General features: G+C 40.1%; 1 long non-coding RNA gene across 2 annotated transcripts; it reads left to right on the top strand.

Annotated features, from left to right (window-relative positions):
- Positions 1-1522: 1522 nt before the first annotated feature.
- LOC308408642 lies at positions 1523-4942 on the top strand. 2 transcript variants are annotated; one of them, XR_013973819.1, is made up of 4 exons: positions 1523-1638; positions 2104-2182; positions 3339-3434; positions 4198-4942. It is a non-coding gene; the product is annotated as an uncharacterized lncRNA (long non-coding RNA). The 2 variants fall into 2 exon arrangements; XR_013973820.1 differs by lacking the exon at positions 2104-2182 and having other exon boundaries at positions 1564-1638.
- Positions 4943-8811: the final 3869 nt, after the last annotated feature.

The following is an 8811-nucleotide window of genomic DNA, read 5'->3' as shown; positions in this document are numbered from 1 at the left end:
CATTTATGCCGAGATCAAATGAGTTTTTAGACAGACGAGTGTTTTCATCAGTCCCACACTGACAGCTTCTATTAAAAACACCCTTGGATTCATTCTGATCACAGTTTGACAGGAGTAATTTCCGTGGCATGCAGGATGAAGAGATGGAATGCAGACACAACTTAATTTAAACATTTTAATGTCTTTTTTTCTACTGAAGAAAAAAAATGTAGTTACTTGCTGCATCAAAGCCATATAAACATGTAAAATCTTAGCTTGTAAATAGCAGCTTCAGTACAAATCATTCACAGCTTTGGGTTGAGCTCAGCAGTGTCTCTCATTGTTGGTGAAGACAATATTTCAGTTAGTTGAATGCCCTAATAAAGGTATTGTAACTGAGGTTTGGAGCTTGCTGTATCAGGCCATTTGTGGTGGCTGCAATCTGTCCTGTACTTAAAACTATAGCCTGAAGGAAAATCTAGATGCATCTAAAGTCGATTGAAATAACAGCAATCCCCGCATGCTGCGCTTGTGCATCATAATGTATGTGCATTCTTATTACTGTGGCCATATGGCTGAGCAAATGTGCCAACTAGCAACTTTGTATCACTCTTCGTTTGGAGTTTTGATCAATGCGCATTTTTTCAGATGCATAAAAATGTTATTTCATCATCATCCATCTGTATGCTCTGCATGTAGCCTCACATTTTGCAAGTTAGTGTGGTTGTCAATCTTTTTATCCCCCAGGGGTTATGTATTGCCCATGTTCACTGAAATCCTCATGTCGCCACATCATTAAGCATTTTCAGACGTAATATATTTACACTGTACGATTTCTGAACCTGAAAACACTGAAATCACATGCAGTTTGTTTCATTTCCAAAGCTCGTACTTCTATTGTCAAACACTCTTCAGCTGTTAATGCTGAGATAAAGCACCTCATGTCATCCATGCTGAATGACATATTTCAGTGCTGCGATGTTCTTTGACATAACTCAGCTGCAAATTATGGCAAAAAACAACTAACAACACTGTGAGCTCATTTTACGTGATGCTAGACACTTTAAACATAAATCAATGTTGCCAAATGGCTGCTCTCTGGGAGTTTAAGTTTAACCTGATAAAGTGTGACACATACATTCACTTTCATTTTAATGCTCCCACACTGCCAAACCTACTCTAACACCAAACAAGCTGTACCCACAGCCCCTCCTTTATGAGAAAACAGCAAGGATGAATGACAAAAAATCTGTGTGGCGCATTTCAGGTGCAAACACAGGCCTGACTGTCGACGGTTCTTACAGAATAATCTATGTCTAGCATAATTGTTAGTTAATTATACACTGTAAACCCCAACAGTCTACCTGACTTATAAAGTTTGTGGATATAACAATTAAAATTCCTCACAAAGTTGAAACAACTTAAAACTTTTCTGTTCGGTTAACGATTCAAACAGTTATAATTGTACATGGCTTAGAAGTTAAGAGTAAATACTGCTTTCTTAATTATGATTTTTGAGTAAATGTTTTTTTCCGAGCTCCGCATGTGGACGTCATGACGTCATGACGTCTTCTCTCTAACCTGAACGACGTTGACAGAAAATTCTGTTCAATATGGCTGCCCTTCTCGAGCGACTGGAGAACACATTTGGAGAAACTTGTAAGTAAAACGGAACCTTCGTTATGTTTATTTTTTCCGTAAAAAAGCAAGTATATTAATATGTTGCAGCCAATAACTTGTTTTCGAATGCGCTGTTGTGTTAAAAAGCACAGACCCAGGTGGTGAATAGTTGTTCGCGGTTGTTCGCGCTCTTTTTCAAACATAGATTATGTCGTCAGTTTTACAGTTTTAACCGATTAAAACACAGTTTTACGAAGAATCACACATAAAGAAAGGGTCTTAGTGATATTTTAACGACCCCTTGCCAACGCAAGAAAGTTGGCGTTTTTACAACAGCAGCCTCACTGTTCGGCAGGTTTTGTTTTTTTTTTCTTCTCATTAGCATCATTCAAAAGTGACTTAGCTAGCAGTGGCAACTTCTATCTAAAACAATTGAAATATAGCAAGGTGTTGTATATTTAGTGTGCTGATAAGGTTTTCAATATTTTTATTTTTTCTTCCAAGGCTGAAGGCCAAAGACAAAAAGACAGAAGAAAAAAAAATTCAGACTGCAATTAATTTCAGGTGGAGACAGTAAACACAGGTGAGTTGAAAGATCTATTGAAGAAACCATTCATTAAGTCCCTTAAGGTGAAGATTTCATATATTGATAATGATAAAATTAACACAAATTAAAAGTTTCACTGATAAACACACAATTTTTCCTTGCTTTGAACCCCATGTTCTATATTACGGAGCCCCCCAGGGGACATGGGAGAAAAAAAAAATTAGGGAGGAAAAAAAAAAAATTAGGGAGAAAAAAAAAAATTAAGACGGACTTTTGCGAGATCTCGCAAAAGTATTGCGAGATCTCGCAATAAGTATTGCGAGCGCTCGCAAAGGTATTGCGAGATCTCGCAATAAGTATTGCGAGCGCTCGCAAAAGTATTGCGAGATCTCGCAAAAGTTTTAGCCGCATTCTTCGGAGGCCGCCAGCTCGAAGCCGACCGGGAGGTCGAGGCACGATGTGCCGGGAAAGCGGTGTTCCTCCCGGCTGTAGTAGGTCTCGACCGCCCGTTAGCTTCGAGCTAGTGGGTGTCAGATCTCCAAAAACGTCGGAGCTCTTTTGCAAATATGTGATGTCTTGTAAACCGAGCAGGTATCTGACGTTTACACAACTACATTCACGCCTCAAAATATCTTAAAAGTGTATTTTGTGACCCAGAAAGAGTAATATTACAACTAAGTAGCTGCCGCCATTGTTGGAGTTTTGCGAGATCTCGCAATACTTTTGCGAGCGCTCGCAATACTTTTGCGAGATCTCGCAATACTTTTGCGAGCGCTCGCAATACTTATTGCGAGATCTCGCAATACTTTTGCAAGCGCTCGCAATACTTTTGCGAGATCTCGCAATACTTTTGCGAGCGCTCGCAAAAGTCCGTCTTAATTTTTTTTTTTCTCCCTAATTTTTTTTTTTTCCTCCGTAATTTTTTTTTCTCCCATGTCCCCTGGGGGGCTCCGTACTATATAGATCACAGCTCTGATCTGGAGAACACTATTTTAAAATACTGTGTAGGGTTTTTGTCAAATGATTAAGAAACATACTCTCTGTCACAAGAGACAGAAAGGTTGTATCTTAAAAGAAAAGTCTCCAAAATTTAGTAGAGTCTGATGTCATGTAGTTTCATAAACATGTATTCTCCCCAAAGAATGACACCTGAAAACTTTGCGTTAAATGAACTTTTCTTTTCCCTTTTTAGGAGGCGCCTGATATCAACGTGAAACGCACTGCAGTACTTCGTGCCCTTCCTGTATACCTGCGGGAGGAGGACCCAGAATTCTTTTAGACATGTAATGTAAGTGTATTTTTGCATTACTTAAATTCTGCCAGTAAGATAAAATGCTATGGATTTTTTTAAATACAATTTAATACCCTAGCAGCTACCAAATTGTACAAACAAAATACCCTCTCTGTAGAAAACCCACACACACACAGGTCAGGAGCAGGGCACAGGCGTATCACAGCACTATGGCTATGCTGCAGGTGGCCCAAAAACCAGGCTGAAGTCAAGATTTAGTTTCTTTTTGAGATAAAGTCATGAAATAAAAAATTACTTTTTTTTTTAGAAAAATAATAAAAATACAAATTATGTAATGCAAGAAGCTAACACGTTAATGTACATTTTTCAAAAAAAGTAGAGTACCCTAACTCGTTACAAAGTAACCCACTACACTGCTGAATGTTTTGCTAGATTACAGGTCATGCTTGTCACATTCTCTCAAACCAACCTTACTTATTTAATTGGGGCGATCGTGGCTCAAGAGTTGGGAGTTCGCCTTGTAATCAGAAGGTTGCCGGTTCGAGCCCTGGCTCCGACAGTCTCGGTCGTTGTGTCCTTGGGCAAGACACTTCACCCGTTGCCTACTGGTGGTGGTCAGAGGGCCCGCTGGTGCCAGTGCCCGGCAGCCTCGCCTCTGTCAGTGCGCCCCAGGGTGGCTGTGGCTACAATGTAGCTTGCCATCACCAGTGTGTGAATGGGTGTGAATGTCTGGATGACTGAATGTGTAAAGCGCTATACAAATACAGGCCATTTACCATTGATACTGTGTCTATTCCAGGCGGACGCATTGGATGAGTCGACCCTCATTGACACTCCAGTTGCCCTTCTCACAGTGGTTACCGACGGCGCTTCCCAGTCCAGTCCATTTTACTTCCTCAAGCATGGCTGTTTTGGTGAAAGGCGACTAGGTGATGCGTGATATTCCCAGATTTGCAAATGCATTTGCTTTATTGTTTGGCTTGATCTATGCTCTGCATTTAGACTACCCCAGGAAGCTGGTTCACACATTTGCCTTAGTCCAAAATATCTTCATGGGGCTTGATGACGGCAAACCCCTGAAACCCCTGCCTACATGCTCTTAAGGAATATAAGGCAATGTTTGTTAGGACACGCACTCTGTTACTGAGCACTTTGTTTGAAGCACTTTAAGCACTTTAAGTTTACTACAGGCTTTGGGTGGATTTAACTCCATCAGTTTACCTAATTTTCCTATACTTGACTGCCTTATCTGGTTATTTGGAAGCTGATCGTCTTTGTACCCATTTTAAAAAATTGTTTTTCATTTCTATTTAAAAAAAAGTGATTAGTATTTGACTTTTTGTTTTGCATTTTTGTGTATTTTGAGAAAGATGCAATTAGGACTGATGTCGTCCTTTGTGAGTTTATAAAAAGATAAATGTTCTACACAGAATTTATAATGCTCACTTTATGGTGCCGATGTCCATGTTAGTTGTTTTATAAAAACATTTGTGATGTTTTTAAATTTTCATGAAAAAATGTTAAATAAACAAAATGTAAAGTAACTGAATTTCCGTACTTTTTTTTTTTTAGTAGTCTACACTCACAACATAAATATCTTTTAATTAATAATCAGATAATTTGAGTTTAGGTTGTAATATAATTGCATTGTGTTGCATCAAAATAACAAACTACAAGAAACACAAAAATATTGAAATTAAAGTATACAGTCTTTGAGTAAAGCTCAATTAATAAAATATAAAATATAATTTAAAATTTTTAGGTTAACAATAAATACAAATTTTGAGTACCCCATACTTAGAAGATATGAGTTTTTGTACTTAAATCTTTTGAGGTAATCAGTTTCCACAAAAGTTTTAAGTTCAGTCAACTTGTTCGGGTTTACAGTGTAGCTGAAGAAGAGTTTTTAAAACATCTGCAGCATAATAACATTACCTGGCAGTGTAGCTATCACACACAGAATCACAGCATTACAGATATCTTGAGGCATGCTCAGCCCTCCAGCTAAGAAAATCCCAGAACTCTCTACAGCATTTTGAGTAGTAGAAACATTTTGTCACTCATCCAAGAAGAAGAAGTCACTTGGATGAGTGATGAAACGTTTCTCCCACAGATGAACAGAATCAACTTATGGGAGTTTAAAATGGCCTGTATTTGTAAAGCGCTTTGGGGTTCCCTAAGGAACACTAGATTCAGTCACACACACATTCACGCACTGGTGATGGCAGCTACATTGTAGCCACAGCTGCCCTGGGGCGCACTGACAGAGGCGAGGGTGCTGGACACTGACGCCACCGGGCCCTCTGACCACCACCAGTAGGCAGAGGGTGAAGTGTCTTGCCCGACGACACAACAACCGAGACTGTCGGAGCCGGGGCTCAAACCGGGAACCTTCCAATTATAAGACAAACTGCCAACTCTTGAGCCACGATCGCGAAGTTTCTTGCCTTAGTTAGTTGTAAGGCAATGAAGAAATAATAAGGAAACATTTAATTCAATTCAATAATAATAAATAAACATTGTTCTCTCTCTAAATGTCTAATTTACCCTGCCCTAACTAAACTAATAAGCTCCTACCTAAGACTGATTATCGATTTATTGACTCAAAGTGATGTAAAAACAGCAGTTAGCAATGATTCTACGTGATTCCCACATCCAGAGCTGGAAAGCTCAATTTAAGCTCCCAGGAACGAAACAAGGCTATGGAGCAATTGGAGCAGCTACAACACCCACATCACTGCTGTAGCTGTAGCTCAGGAGCAAGAGCAGATCATTTACTAATCAGAAGGTTGGTGGTTTGATCCATGTCAAATATCCAGGATACTAACTCAAGTTGCTCTCTGCTAATCAGAAGGTTGGTGATTCAATCTCTCCAGTCTTTGCAAGCCAAATATCCTTGGGCAAGATACTAACCCCAAGTTCCTCTCCAATGCACTGGAGTATGAATGCGTGTGCATGTTAGATAGAAAGCACTTACTTAGAGGAGCATAGAAAAAAGCACTTTTCTGAATAGGTGTGAGTAGGTGAATCAGGGAAGTTGTGCAAAGTGCTTTGAGAGCTCAGATAGAGTAGAAAAGTGCTATATAAGAACCATTTATCTTATTCCTCCAGTAACTCCGTACCTGTCCTGGATTGGCTCCCAGGTGGTGCTCAGATGTGAGGGAATCCCAGCTGCTGCACTCCTCCTTCTGTTTAGTAACTCTGTGTGACGATTGATGGGTCCTGCTCGTCCGTTTTGATTCTGTGGAGGTTGCCATGTTTCTTTATTCTGATCCTCAAACGGAACTTATCTCCTGTCTTTTGAGAGGGTTCCCTCTTCAACAGAAGCCTTCACTGTCACTTCTTGCCACAGTTTTTGTCAGCTTGAGTCGTGGACTTCTCAGACCCTCTTGTGGCACCTTCTGTGTAAGGGAAGCGTGATCAGTTAGTTAGGCAACTGAGTTCTCCATCAGGGTGTGCTGGCTTCTGTTTCTGCTCCTCACAGTTTAGTGGGAGAGGAAGCTTCACCTCCTGGGTTTGTTACCTCAAACTGACACTCAGGCTGAGGCAAACCACTGCACCTGAGAGGACACACAAAATTCTACCAGATTTTCAGGTCAGGACCCTAGTACAGGAAGTCTAAATCAGCTCTCTGTTTAAAAAGTCCTAACCTCTGATCCTGAGTCTTACCCAGTAAGTAGGACTCATTCTTATATAATGTTTTTTATTCTCCCGAAGCAAGAGCTATTCACACTAAAATGGATTAACACTTTTAAAAGGTTTTTAACTTTTCGTAAAGGGCAAAAAAGGAATATCCTGAATTTAAACTTCTTTAATGCAGGATATGTTATTAAAGCAGTTTAACAGGAGCAAAGAAAAAGCATAATCAAATATTAATAATCGCATCATAATAATCAAGTCACCTAAATTTTACTTAGCATTTGCTCAGAGTGAGAACCAAATATTGGTTGTAGTCTTTGGATTGTTACAGTGTTACAGAGATTGGAGAGGAGAACGGGCACATCCAGGCCTGAAGATGCACATCTGCTGGTTTAGGTACAACCCAATCGGAAAGGAGTCAACTCTGGTAGGAAACAATGAAGATCCAAATCTTCTTTGAGTTGTACTGTAACGTGGTAAAAACGCATGGAAAAAAAATCATAAAAGCAATGTTTTTTTCAAGAGTACTTATGGGGACTAGAAAGGGGGAGCATGTTTCTCTTATACTGGCTTCTCTTTACTGGCTCCCTGTTAAATCCTGAGTTAAATTATGCTCCTCACATACAGTAGCAGATCTTAAATAATCAGGCCCCAAAAGTGCATGGAACTAAAACATTTTTAACTCAATCCCTCCTCCATTTCAGGGGCTAAAAGTAATTGGACAAATTAAATAACTCAAAAGAAAATGTTCATTCCTAATATTTGGCTGAAAGCCATTTGCTGGCAATGACAACCTGAAATCTTGAACTCATGGACATCACCAAATGCTGGGTTTCCACCTTTTTAAGGCTCTGCCAGGCCCTTAGTCCGGCTTCTTTCAGTTGCTGTTTGTTTTTTTATACACTGTAGATAAGTGCGTGCAGTTATCAGAGGATGCTGAATGTTAAGTCCCCATGAAAGAGGCAGGGGCCCACATCAGGGCGGGGCTGTTCAAACAAAAGACCACACATCAGGTTCTCACCAATTAACCAAGGAGGAAATTATGATCCAGACTCAAGTGATAGATCAACAATTATTCTGTCACCAGTGAACAGTTCTGATAGCAACGGTTCATGTAAGTAAAAAAAAAAGTAAATAAAAAACAAAACAAAACCTAAAAAACAAAAACAAAAATTGAAAAAACCCTGTTCCTTCTATTATGTTTCTCATTATTGTGTATAATCCCTGCTCTTATGCCTATTTTTACTACTTTGCTCTGTACAGTGTCCTTGAGTGTCCTGAAAGGCGCTTTTAAATAAAATGTATTATTATTATTATCCATCCACCCACTTATCCTTTTCAGGGTCGCTGGAGCCTAGCTGTCATAGGGCGAGAGGCGGGGTACACCCTGGACAGGTCGCCAGTCTGTCGCAGGGCTAACATACAGGGACAGACAACCATTCACACTCACACCTATTGACAATTTGGATTATCCACTTAACCTATCCCCACAAGCTGCATGTCTTTGGACAGTGGGAGGAAGCCGGAGTACCCGGAGAGAACCCACGCAAACATGGGGAGAACATGCAAACTCCACACAGAAAGACCCCGGCCTGATGGTGGAATTGAACTCAGGACCTTCTTGCTGTGCGGCAACAGTGCTAACCACCGTGCCACCTTGCATAACTACAGGGAGTGCAGAATTATTAGGCAAATGAGTATTTTGTCCACATCATCCTCTTCATGCATGTTGTCTTACTCCACGCTGTTTAGGCTCGAAAGCCTACTACCAATT

Source organism: Rhamphochromis sp. 'chilingali', assembly GCF_963969265.1.
Source record: "Rhamphochromis sp. 'chilingali' genome assembly, chromosome: 13".
Lineage (NCBI taxonomy): Eukaryota > Metazoa > Chordata > Actinopteri > Cichliformes > Cichlidae > Rhamphochromis > Rhamphochromis sp. 'chilingali'.
The sequence above is the reverse complement of the archived record's forward strand: the minus strand, read 5'-3'. Positions and strand labels throughout refer to the sequence as shown.